Raw genomic sequence first — 13,226 nt, forward strand, 5'->3', positions numbered from 1 at the left:
TTTTTTTTAATATTTAGGAATCACTATTACAAAAAGTTATAAGAATCTTTTATGAAAGAAAATTTTATAGCATTACTTAATCAGATTAAAATATTATTTTATTGGGATGGTCACCACTTTCAATTACAATGATTGGATTTATTAATTCAATTAAAATGAATATTCTGCTTAAATTTTTGTATTTTTTTTCAAGCCTTACCAATTTTTATTCCTAAGTACTCTTTTAATTCATCAGATTCGATCATTTTTTTCATTTATACAGCAGAGAAAACAACCACATAAGTAAAGCCCATCTTCAGAAAATGATTAGGAATGGGGAATCTCACTTCCAAATTTTAGATTTTATTACTACACAGTTTTATTAAAATTTGATAAATTAACAAGTCCCCTTGGGCAGAAATGGAACTGAACTTTCTAAGAAATCATCTATGTTGCCAATTTTAGGTTCTTCTTTACCTTTTTCATTTTCTAAATTGACACATAATCCAATCATGAGAATTAGATTGAGAATATAGGCTCAGTTTAGGAAATTTTTTGGCTATAATAATTTTTCCCTGGCTAGTTCTATTATAGATAACCATCTTTTTCCACCTTCATTATTAGATGAAGGCTTTAAGAATTCGTACAAATTTGATGTTTAAAAATTTTAAAGATTTATTTATTCGAAATGACTTTGCTTCTTTTGAACAATTTCTAATAGACATTTTTAGACTTTTCCTCAAATTTCAGATTTAAATATTCTTGATTTACTTTTTGACCTACAATTTGTTCACAGCAAACTGATATTGCATATATATATTGATCTATTGGATTTAAGATTAATCCCAATGGTTAAGATTGAAAATTTTTGGGAACGTGATCTTAATATAACTTTTTCAGATGAATATTGGTATTCCACTCTTAGTTTGATCAATGAATCTTCATTTTGTGCAAGACATTGTTTATTACAATTTAAAGTGATACACAGAATACACATCTAAACTCCAATTTTCCCGGTTCAGTGTGGGTGTTGATCCATTTTGTGAAAAGTGTAAAATTTTTGAAGCCTCACTGATTCATATGTTTTGGAATGTCCTAAATTACAAAGTTATTTGCAGAATATTTTTAATTCTTTGTTAATGATTTTCACGTGAACCAGATAAACTTTTATCAGCATCTCGAGAGAAAGTTTTAGCTTTTAGTACGTTGATAGCCAGATGAGCAGTTTAATTGAAATGGGAGGATGAACTCTCACTGACTTGTGCACAATGGCTACAGGATGTAATGTCATATCTAAGCTTCAAGAAAATTGGGTGTAGTATTAAAGATGAAAAAGTTTCAGTTTGACAAGGTATGGGGCCCATTTATTGAATATTATCATAACTGCCAGTTTTGGAGGATTTGGTTGCTTCACTTCTGATCTTCTAGAGGTCACAACTTGATCCATCTTTGTATTTTTTGTATCCTTGATTAGAGGAGGGGGGTTAGATTAGTTTTAGGTTTTTTTCAGATAAGTGGATTTGTTGGTTTAATTATAATTATCCTGTATAATATCCTTTTTTATTTAAGATCTTATTAAGATGTAATGTGATTTGTTATAAGTAATTAACTGATTTATTATAATTATTTTAACAGATAATCACATTTAATAAACAAGGATGGAATTTAAAATATGGCATGCTGTGTATTTAATTTTGCTATGTATATGTTATTATTTTGCCTTTATTAATATTTTGTATATGGATTGTTATGTTAAACTCAAAAATATTTTGAAAAAGGTGAGCACCACAGATTCTTATCTCCCTGCTCTACCTGCTATACACCTATAAATGTGTGGCTCGAATGACAACACCATCTACAAAATTGCTGACTTTTTGTTGTGGGGTGACTAAATAGTGCACCAACCTAAACCTCCCACTGAACTGTCACCAAAACCAAGGAGCTAATTATTAACTTCAGGAAGGGAAAACCAGACGTGTACATTGGTAGAGAGGGTGAATAAATGTAAGTTCTTGGGAGTCATTATCTAGGAAGATTGTTCCTGGACCAAACACTAATGGCATCATGAAGAAAGCACGTCAGCACCTCTACTTCCTGAGGAGTTCGTGGAGGTTTGTATGACATCAGAAACCTTGGCAAATTTCTACAAATGTGTGGTGCAATGTGGCTGACCTGCTGCATCATGGTCTGGTATGGGGACACCAAAACCCCTGAACAAAAAGCCCTGCAACATGTAATGGACACAGACCAGAACTTCACAGGCAAAACTCTCCCCATAATCAAGAACATCTACAGGGAACGCTGCCATTGGAGAGCAGCAGCAATCATCAAGGATCCACACCACTCAGCACAAGCTCTGTTCTCGCTGCTGCCCTCAGGAAAGACGTATAGGTACCACAAGACTCACACCACCAGGTTCAGGAAAAATTGCTCCCCCTCCACCATCAGACACTACAACAGCAAACTCAATCAGGGACTTATTTAGGGACTCTTACTTTTGCACTTTATTTTTTTTCCTGCTCTATTGCACTGAAAGTTTGGTCACATTTCTTTATTTGTTTGCAAGTGTATGTTGCGCACAGTTTTTTGCCCTGCCAATAAGTGGTAATTTTGCCTCACCTGCAGGAAAAAGAATCTCAGGGTGGAGTATGATGTCATATATGTACTCTGACAATAAATCTGAACCTCCTATCTTAGAAAGGATGTGATGTTGGAGAGGGTGCAGAGGAGATTTACTAGGATGATTCCTAGAATGCAAGGGTTAACGTATGAGGAATATTTGGCAGCTCTTGGATTGTATTCATTGGAGTATAGAAGAATAGGTGGGGATCTCCTAGAGACATTTCAAATTATGAAAGGTTTTGACAGAGTGGATGTAGATAAGTTGTTTCCCTTGGTGGGTGAATCAAGGACAAGGGGTCACAGTCTAAAAATTAGAAGTTATCCATTTAAAACAGAGATAAGGAAGAACTTCTTTAGTCAGAGGGTCATGGATTTGTGGAACTCACTGCCGCATACACTGATGGAGACCAGATCATTGGGAGAATTTAAACAGGAAATTGATAAGTATCTAATTAGCAAGGGTATCGAAGTATATGGGGAAAAAGGCTGGAAATTGGAACTAGGTGTGAGCATAGTTCAGCTTAGTGGAGAGTCACGGAACAGACTAGATGGGCCTAGTGGCCTGCTTCTGCTCCTTTATCTTGTGTGATCTTGTAATCTGAATCTGAACTGAGTTGCCTTTTCTGTGGTGGGTCTTGAGAGACCAATAATCTGGATATTGATTTAAGATACCATTGGAAGGATTAGAGGAGAAAAGAGGACAATTTTGTTTTCATCCAGAGAGTGATGGAGGTCTGGAACATTGTGCCTGAAAAGATGTAGGAGACAAACGTGCATTTGAAATTGAGCTGGGTGAGATGTCACCTTCAGGCCTGTGGCTGAGACCTGGCTGTAGAATGACACGTGATGGCTGCTCTTCAGGCAACACAGATGGCTTCCTCTGCCATAAATTTCCTGTCAGTCTTAAGCTAGTCATTCAGTAATAACAACTATTAATAATACATTTCAAGGTGCTTTGGAGACGTATTAACAAACAAAATTATTGCCAAGCCATAATGGCGAGTTTGAGACCTTCACAAGGTAAGCCCCACAAAAGGTATAGGTCACAGCCCAGCACATCACAGGTAAAACTCTCCATTATTGAGAACATCTACAAGGAACGCTGCTGTCGGAGGGAGAGAAGCAGCAGTCGAGGATCCACACCACCTTCATGTGTCCAAATCTCAGCATCTGGCATTTCCTATGTTCAACTCTCACACTCCTCACTCCAATCAACAGATGGGGGGGGGGGGGGGAGATTGGTGATGTTAGAGGAGGTGAATATTGGCAGTCATGGTAATTGTTATACAGAAGCTCAGCATGGGATCTTAAGATTGTTCAGAGGCTTCAAACAGTCTGGTTTTGTTTCAGATAGTGTCTACAGGAAAGAATAGATTGATGTCTGTAGAGTTGGATAGTCACCATAGAATGGCCGTGCCTTCTGATTTACTGAAATTCCTCCAATTATGAAGACGTCGTGATCAAAAAGGTGGTCAGAGCTCATTTCCTGACTTGGAAAAGCCACTTTACACTTTTTTTTTCCTGAAGTTTGTTGGCAGCTTGGTTCAGTGTATTCAGTTATTGGATGAAACTTTACTACAATGAAATGGGCTCAAAACCCTGCTCAATGCATGATTTCACACCGATGGCGTTGTTAGGGTATTATTGTGGGTTGCACTGTTGTGTCTTGTCTGAGTTGGTAATGCACTGACCATGGAGTTAATGAGGCAGTCTCAATGCAACTATTTCTGATATGAAATGAAGTGTATACCAGGGAAAATGTTCTCAATTAACAACAGTCACTAGAGCCATGCAAGTAAACTTTGGTATTTATTTAAATTATGAAAAGTAGATTTTTTTTAACCACTTTCACGCTTTTCATTATTTTGCCCCACTGCTGGGATTCAGCAAGGTAGATGCTTCTCAGCAGTAGGTGAGAGAGAAAACAAGGTTTGTTTTTCCCTCATGCCTTTCACATCCTTTTTGGGTTTTCACCATGATCTTTACACTTGCCAAAGTACTTTCTTTGTTTCAATTTTGAAAGTTGGCAAACTTGGTACTGAGATGCTTGTTCCATGACTGCGGGTCGAGTGCATTTATCTGTCTTCGCGCAGGAGGCTGATTTCATTGATCTTTTGTGGTGTACAAGTTGTGTAGCTCACTCTTTCACTTCTGGGCTTATGATTGAGACAAAATATGAAATTAGATAACAGATGAATTAAGAAAAAGGTTTTGAACATCTATAGGACAAATGTCTGAAAGATGCAGAAGTGTAGAGGTGAGATCTTGATGTCTGGACCATTTGAAACTTCAAATTCCACCTCAATGAATCTCTAATCACTGAAGACCCATAAAATATTTATCTTAAAAATCCCACCTGGAATGCAGGCCAAAGTTCATTTCCTGCCACCCTTTCTTTCCATGGCCCTACACTCTTACACAACTTGACTATCTTCAAATAATCTCTTCCAGTGACAAAGCTCAGAACTGAATGTCCTTTTTGGGGATCTGCTGTGGGATTCACTGATGTGTGTCTCCGAAGCGAGAGCATCATCCCCTGAACCACAACTTGCAGTGTTATTCAGTGCTAAGTTGCTAAATTTGGATCATGATGCCTGACCTCTGGTATGCTGAATTTTTTGTCAGATGTAGGACTTATTTGGCAGCTCTGTCTGCACCTGTCTGTTAGTGGAGTTATTGCTTTGGGAACTGCATCCCCTTGAATAGTTCAGGGGTGTCGTGAAGTATCTGTAGACATTGAGGCCTAGGCATCAGTGGGCTTGTGATTAAAGGTTGCTGTCTGTCATTACTTTGCAAGGAATCCCTGCGGTAGATACATGATCTTGTAGATTTTTTCAATGCTACCTAATATGCTCTATTCATTTTACACCTACGACTGTTGTTCAGTATGACAACACTATCTACAAATTCGCTGACGATATCTCGGAACTGGGTTGTATAAAAGGGGGTGATGAGTCAGCATAAAGGAGGGAGATTGAAATCTTGGCTGAATAGTGCTCATGCTCAACGTCACCAAAACTAAGCATCTGATTGTTGACTTCAGGAAGGGAAAGCCAGAGGTATACAATCCTTGGGAGATCAGAGGTGGAGGGGGTGAGAAAATTTAAGTTCTTGGGAGGCAATATCTCAGAGGATCTTTTTTGGACCCAAGACACAAATGGCATTAGTGCCTCTACTTCCTCAGGAGTTTGTGTGGGCAAATTTCTACAGATGTGTGGTGGAAAGTTTGCTGACTGCCTGTATCATGGTCTGGTATGGGGACACCAATATCCATGATCATAAAGCCCTGTAAAATGTAGTGGACATCATGGGTAAATCTGTCCCCACCATTGAGAGCATCTCCAAGGAATGCTGTCGTAAAGCAGCAGCAATCAAGGTTCCACACTGCCCAGCACACACTCTGTTCTCGCTGCTACCATCAAGTAAGAGGTATAGGTTCCACAAGACTTGCATTACCATGTTCAGGAACAGCAGTTACCCCTCCACCATTAGACTCCTGATCAACAAAATCAGGGTCTTAAAGGTCTCTTACTTTTGCACTTTATTGTAGATTTTTTTTCTCTGCATCGCAGTCAGTTTGTTTGTTTTTAAATTTGCTTACATGTGTACGTTGAGTCTTTTTTGCACTGCCATTAAGTGGTATTTCTGCCTTGCCCACAGGAAAAAGAATCTCAGGGTGGTATGTGATGTTTTGTATGTATTCTGACAATAAATCTGAATTGTGTGAAAGCTCAACTGTTAAATTAAACATTAAGGAATGTTTAACAAAACTTTAAAAAAGACGATAATGTAGAAGCAGGATATTTGACCATACCAATCTCTGTAGGAAGCTCTGTATTTTGCAAAGAATGGAGGGATCAGGATCATGTGCAGATGGAAGAGATTGGTTTCATTTGGCATTGTGTTCAGTGCAGACATTTTGAGCTAAAGGACCTGTTCCTGTGTTTTACTGATCTATGAAATTGATTTTTATGTTGGGTTTGGGGTCTTGGTCTCCACTGGCATGTTAAAAGTAATGGTTAGTGTCATCGTCAAGCTATGGCTTCACACAGGCGTGGCTCCTGAGATGTGAAACATGATCCCTGTTTTCCAGTAAAAGTAACAGAAACACTGGAGGAACTCAGTAGGTCTCCAGAGTCCAATTGTGAACCTTTATTGTAGAGGGCCGTGTTGTACAGTGGGGCAGGTCAACAGGTTTGTGGCCATTTCAGACTATGTTGTGTGGGAAACCTTGGCTGAGGAATTAGGATTGGTGATGAGGTTTTTGTTTAGGACATTGGGGATCTCAACAGAATAATGCTAATGTTCTTCCACTTTTGAACTCCTCCAGAGGTTTCCTTGATTTGAGTCATGACTTTGAAATTTCATCCATATTATATTGAGAAAGTTTGGTTTGCAAAGATGCATTTGGCAAAATGCTCCAATAGAAGTTCCTCTAACACCAGGATCCAGTTATTATCTGATGACCATCCAGTTCTGTGGTACTGGAACACTGCATAGTTGCATGTCCTGTGGTGGCTGTCTATTGTTAAGTGATACACCACTTTGCTTTAGAGCACTTAAGAATATTGCTGATGTTGAATTAAGCCAAACAAAAGTTTAATGCCATCAAACACACCATGTGTTTCAATCCATTCTATTCTGAGGAAATAGAGATACTAGTAGGCCATTGGGTGAAACAAAGGGGGACCAGGAAAAGTCACTGGACACTACAGAGAGTTGTGAACTTGGCTAGTGCTATCACAGGCACGAATCTTTGCTCCATTAGGGACGTCTAAAAGAGACGGTGTCTTAAGAAAGCAACCTCTATCGTCAAGGACCCCCACCAACCCGACCATGCCTTCTTATTCAAATTTCAGATTTATCGTTAGACATCACATACCCTGAGATTCACTTTTCCTGTGGCACAGCAGAATTACCACTAATTGATAATGCAAAAAAATTAATTGTACGCAGCATAAAACATGTAAACAAACAAAGAACTGTAAACATAATGAATGTAAACTGTGTAATAGAGAGAGAACAAAAGAAAATCAATAAAGTGCACAAGTAAGAGTTCTTAAATGAGTCTCTGATTGAGTTTGTCGTTGAGTCTGATGGTGGAGGGGGAGCAACTGTTCCTGAAGCTGGACATGCGAATCTTGTGTCACCTATACATCTTTCCTGATGTCAGCAGGGAGAACAGAGCATGTGCTGGGTGGTGTGGGTCTTTGATGATTGCTTCTGTCCTCTGACTGCAGATTTCCCTGTAGATGCACTCGATAGTGGGAAAGGTTTTGCTTGTGATGTCCTGGGCTGTGTCCACTACCTTTTGGAAGGCTTTGTGCTCAGGGGTATTGGTGTTTCTGTGCCTGACTGTCAGCACACTTTCCATCATACATCTGTAGAAATTTGCCAGTGTTTATGGTATCATACCAAACCTCCACAAACTCCTGACCTGCTTTCTTCATGAGGCTGGGTCTGCTGCCATCGAGAGGGAGGTACAGGAGCTTGAAGACAAATACCCAACATTATGAAAACAGCTGCTTCTCCTCTGCCATCAGATTTCGAAATGGACATTGAACCACAGACACTACCCCACTGTATTTTTTTTTGCCCTCATTCATTTAATTTTAAATGTAATTTATAGCAATATTTGGACTGTGATGTAGCAAAAGAGAGAATTCATGACAACAATAAATTCTGATTCTTCTTATTACCAGGAACTTGAAGCTGTTCAGTATCTCCCTCTCATCACTATTGAAGTAGACTAGCGATGCCTCTTCTGGAAGTTTATAAGAAGATCCTTGGTCCTGTTGACATTGAGGGAGAAATTGTCTTGGCACCAAGCTGAAAGTCCCTTTCCTTTTTATAATTTTACTTGTTATTATTAGAGATCCTACAACAGTAGTGTTGACTGCAGATTTATACCTGGAGTTGGAGAGATGTTTGGCCATGTACAGGGAATGTAGTAGGGGGATGAGTGCATAGACTTGCAAGGTCCTGGTAATAATTCAACATCTTGCAAGTATAAACATTTAGGTTTAAATTAGAATGTGGTTTAGTAAATTTAGTTGAAAATTAATCTAAAAAAGTAACATTTCTTCAATAAAATGTTAATTGTGAGAGAAAATTAAGACTTTTTGAAATAGTCATTAGAATCTGGAACTTCAGTTATGTAGAGAACTTGGAATTATTCTTGAAGAAAAGAAGGTCAGGGGTAGATTTAGTAGAGTACAAAATTTGGTAGTGAAATCAGAGGTGACTTAAGGTAATTGGTAAAAGAACCATGGATCAAGTGAGGGAAAATACAGTTTGCCACATGTGCTGGAGAAATTCAGCAGGTCACCCAGCATCTCTAGGGAGTAAAAGGTGACTAACCTTTCAACCTGGGCCCTTTGTCAGGTAGTGAAGGTGTTCTGCAACCAACTTCCTGAGGGCAGTGGAAGCAACATTGCATGGAAAACAACATTGAAAATGAGTTGGATAACTGTCAAGTGGAAATGATCTAAAGGGTGTTGAGTCCAACTCTGAAGGGACTCTTGCTTCACTTCACCCCTTACTGTAAGGGGCGCCAGGCCACACTAATAATGGTGACTCTTTTCCTTTTGGCAGGCAGATGGCAATTTTGTGTAATGTTACATGTTCTGTACTTTTACATGACAAAGGAATCTTGAAAGCATGGATTAGCTGACACAGATATATGGGCTGAATGGCCTGTATTGTCTCATGATTCTAACTTTGGCATCTTTTGTAGAAACAAACATCTTAAAGTACAATACAAAGTATAAACTTCATCTGGAAGGATCACTACTCATTTTAGGACTCCTTTCTCACATTCTTTTTAGTACATTGTGATGCATATTATCACAAGGAACCAGCTCTCAGATTATCTTTTGCTTTCTTAAAATGAGCAGCTTTTATCATCATGGCATAATATTTGCCCCAATGAGGCTAAGCCAGAAAGTTGCAAATTTCTTGTGGATTACAACTGGACATTTGAAGCCAGTTCTAGCAGCTGAAGAGGTGCGGTGTTGATGTATAACAGTTCTCTTGCAAGATGGCCTGTTTCCACGCCATAAACAGTTATATGGTTATATTGTACGAGAGAGAGAGAGAGCAAGTACACTCTTAATTGCTGCTCTCTTGACGCAGCCATGAAGTGTCTGCCTAAACTGTAGTGGGACTGATCCTTGGCATCTTCTGTCTTTGAGACATTGGTTCTACCTTAATTGCACAGGTTGAGCATTGTTAATTTGATGTCGACATTTCAATGGTGATTACTCATTGAACTGTTTGAGATGGTTGAAGGTTGTTTATAAAATAAAGTGTATTCTCACATTATCGAGAGAAATTGACAAATAGACAAAGATCTGGTAGCTGGAAATATTGCATTTGTGACATTGAATCTGAAAAATCAATGTCAAGAAGTTAAACTATGATATTCTTTTGATGAAAATTGTTGGTTGAATGTTGGCAAAGAAAGAAAATATAAAAACAAAATGCCAGAACAATTGTTGGGCCAGCAAGTGTCTACGGAAAAAGAAAGAGTTAATGCTTTGGGTCAAAAACTCTTCATCTGAACTGGGTTTGAGTATCAGAGAAAGTAGAGGAGGGTGAAAATGACAAAGGGAACACCTCTTATCGGATGAGACTGCCTTGGTGATAGCTTCATGATTTTAAAGAAAAATATATTGTACGAGGATGTCTCACAAATGGTAAATATTGTGTAATGGACCTGGTCACACAGCATCCGTAGATGATGAAGGATAACCAATGTTTCTGGCCTGTCCTTTTGTCAGTTATATGCTCAGGTCAAAATCCTTTGCCCCCTATGGATGCTGCGTGATCTGCTGAGTTTTTCCCAGCACATTTGTGTATTGCATCTGCAGGATTTCTTGTGTAAAATCATTGTGCAAAATAATCGTGATTCTAACTGAGCTAAGTTGCATCTGGAATATCCTGTTTTGGAGTAAAGCCCATAAGTCAGCGGACACCAGGATTGAAAGAAAAACCCAATGTGATTGGGTTGTTGTATTGTGCTTCCAAGTCTGTGCTCGTGTCGGTCATGTTAAATCCGATGTGAGGGTGTGTGATTAAGATAACCCCTGTTGCGATCTCCTTGCGTGTGTTTTAATAAAACCTCTTCCTGTGTTTAGCCTGTGTCCAGACTCGTTGGCTCAACCCCGAAACCCATGTTCTGTATCTTGGCTATATAAAGTACACTGAGTTTCTCCAGCCTTGTGTTTTTAACATACTGTTTTGGTTTCTGAAATATATATATATCGTTACTGGAGAGCAAGCTAACGAGTGTCGCGGTTGAAGATCTTGTGAAGAGTGCAGACGGAGTTGGGTGGAGGTACTGTAGCAGGGATGTGCACGCAGGCGCGCCAACCTCTCCACCCTTTCCAGCAGGGCGGAAATAAGTTGTCCTCAGCAGATGGCTGAATTTGATTTTGGATTGACAACCAGACGGTCCAATGCCTCATGCGGGCCCCGGTCAGTCGGCCAATCACTGCAGGAGGCGGGGCTATAATAGTATCATTCTGGAGCTGGGCGACGAGCGCTGCGGAACCTGGTCAGGGTGAGGTGCATGGACTTTTACTGTTGGTTTCTCTACCGGCCGCTCGCGTTGCATGTCCATTGGCGTTGTGACACGCTAGAGGATGGGTACTGGGCTGCTGTTTTCTACAGCTGACTTTGCAGCACCATTTTTATTTTGCGTGTTCACTGAATCTGCAGTGGTGCTTCCTTTACCTGTAGGACCTGTTGTTAGGTAGCCTGGGGCATTCGCATTGGGACCGGCATAGAAGAGGCGAGAGGGGAATTCATTCCTGGAGTGTGGCCACCCCGCAGGATTTGCTCATCCCCATTTCTCTTCAGGAAGAGGTGGAGCACCTCCTGTTGTTCTGGGGTGGGGAGGAGGGGTCTGGGGCCCTATCTTCCATATTGGGACTTGGGAGGGGAACCAGGGCGGGGCTGTCTATTGAGGGCGAACCGGTGGCGAAGGAAGCGATTCTTACTTGCACGATTCAATGGGAAAGCAGCTGATCAAGCGATAGTTCTTTCCTCTGACTTTGCTCATGTTTTCAAAGACTTTTGGCAAAGTGAAGTTTAGGGGAGACATCAGGGGTAAAAAAAAAATTATAGAGAGAATCGTGGGTGCCTGGAATGCCTTCCCAGGGGTGGTGGTGGAGGCTGAAGCCTTAGGACCAGTTAAGAGACTTAAACAAGCACATAGTTGAAAGAAAAATAGGGGTATGAGGTAGGAAGGGTCTCGTTTTTTTTTGGTGGGAATATATAGGTTGGCTTAACATCAAGGGCCAAAGGGTCTGTACTGTGCTGTAGTGTTCTATGAAATATTAAATGTGTTGCAACTTTTGAAGGGGGTGGAATGTTGCTGGGGATCATGCCTCTTGCCCAAGGTTATTTGATTTTGGCTTCCTGATAATGAGTGGTACTGAGAATGTTAACACTCAATCCCGTCAGTAGAACAGCGCGTCCCTCACTGATCCATCAGACAAGTGTGTGTTTCCTGTTAATGACCAAGTAGGAAGTATGATTAGCAAATCTGTGGATGATGTGAAAATTAGTGTTGATACCAACTCGTCCAAGACTACAGCAGGATATAGTTGAGATGGGAAGTTGGACAGAGCATTGACTGATGGAATCTAATCCCAACAAGATGCATTTTGGGAAGTCAAATAGGGGTGAACATGTACCATAAATGGTAGGGTGTGAAGAAATGTTATTGAACAAAAACCTTGGAATCCAAATCCTTCCTTCCCCGAAAGAGACAACAGAGGTTGATAGGGTGGGAAAAAATGTATATTCCATAGAGAAACCTTAGAGATGCATAAACTGGAGGAACTCAACAAGTCTGACAGCATCCAGTGTAGAAATGGTCAATGTTCATGGCGGTCACAAACACTGACTATTTTTACCTGTGGTTGCTGTCTGACCTGCTCAGTACCTCCAGCAAGTCGTTGCTGAAGGTATATGGCATGATTGTCACCATAGGACGGGGTGCAGAATAAAAATGTCGGGAAGTTGTGCTGCAACTTTACTACGCTGCTAGGTTACATGCAGTGATTACACTGGAGGGAGTACTGAAGACATTCACTAGGATTTTTCCTGGATTGGAGAAGTTTAGTTTGGAGGAGAGATGAGCAAGGCTGGCCTTATTTTTCCTGAACCGAAGGATGCCGAGGAGTGAATTGTTGAACTTTAGTTTGGAGGAGAGATGAGCAAGGCTGGCCTTATTTTTCCTGAACCGAAGGATGCCGAGGAGTGAATTGTTGAGGGTAAACAAGATTGAGAGGTCAAAATCTTTAACCCACACAGGGGCATCAAAAATTAGGGCATGGATTTAATGTGAGAGGAAATCTTGAAGGGTCAGCATTGATGTTGCACAGAGTGGTTGATATCTGGAGTTCTGCCAGAGGTGTTGGAATCAGGTGCAATCACTACATTTAAATGTCACAAATAGGTGAGGCATAGTCATAATGTAACCAAAAGGGTCAGTAAGAACATGGTGAACTGAAGGGTCTGTTTCTGTGCTGTGCAACTGTATGACTGTAAACCCAATGAGTGAAAATACTCCGACTAGCTACGGGTGACCTTGAGCTTTATTGTTTGTGAATAGG

The 13,226-nt window shown here is 40.2% G+C and overlaps 1 protein-coding gene across 9 annotated transcripts in view; it reads left to right on the forward strand.

Annotated features, from left to right (window-relative positions):
* Window positions 1–13,226, forward strand: part of LOC138735896 (copine-1-like) — an 85,181-nt gene that overhangs the window by 36,048 nt on the left and 35,907 nt on the right. The window contains exon 1 of one of the 9 annotated variants that reach the window (XM_069884507.1): window positions 11,091–11,164. The exons of 7 other annotated variants lie outside the window; for them this stretch is intronic. The gene's annotated coding sequence lies outside the window, so the exon portion shown is untranslated. Of the gene's footprint in view, window positions 1–11,090; window positions 11,170–13,226 lie in introns of those variants that run through there. One more of the 9 variants, XM_069884509.1, reaches the window with a different exon arrangement.

Source organism: Narcine bancroftii, chromosome 6 (assembly GCF_036971445.1).
Source record: "Narcine bancroftii isolate sNarBan1 chromosome 6, sNarBan1.hap1, whole genome shotgun sequence".
In the NCBI taxonomy this organism is placed as follows: Eukaryota; Metazoa; Chordata; class Chondrichthyes; order Torpediniformes; family Narcinidae; genus Narcine; species Narcine bancroftii.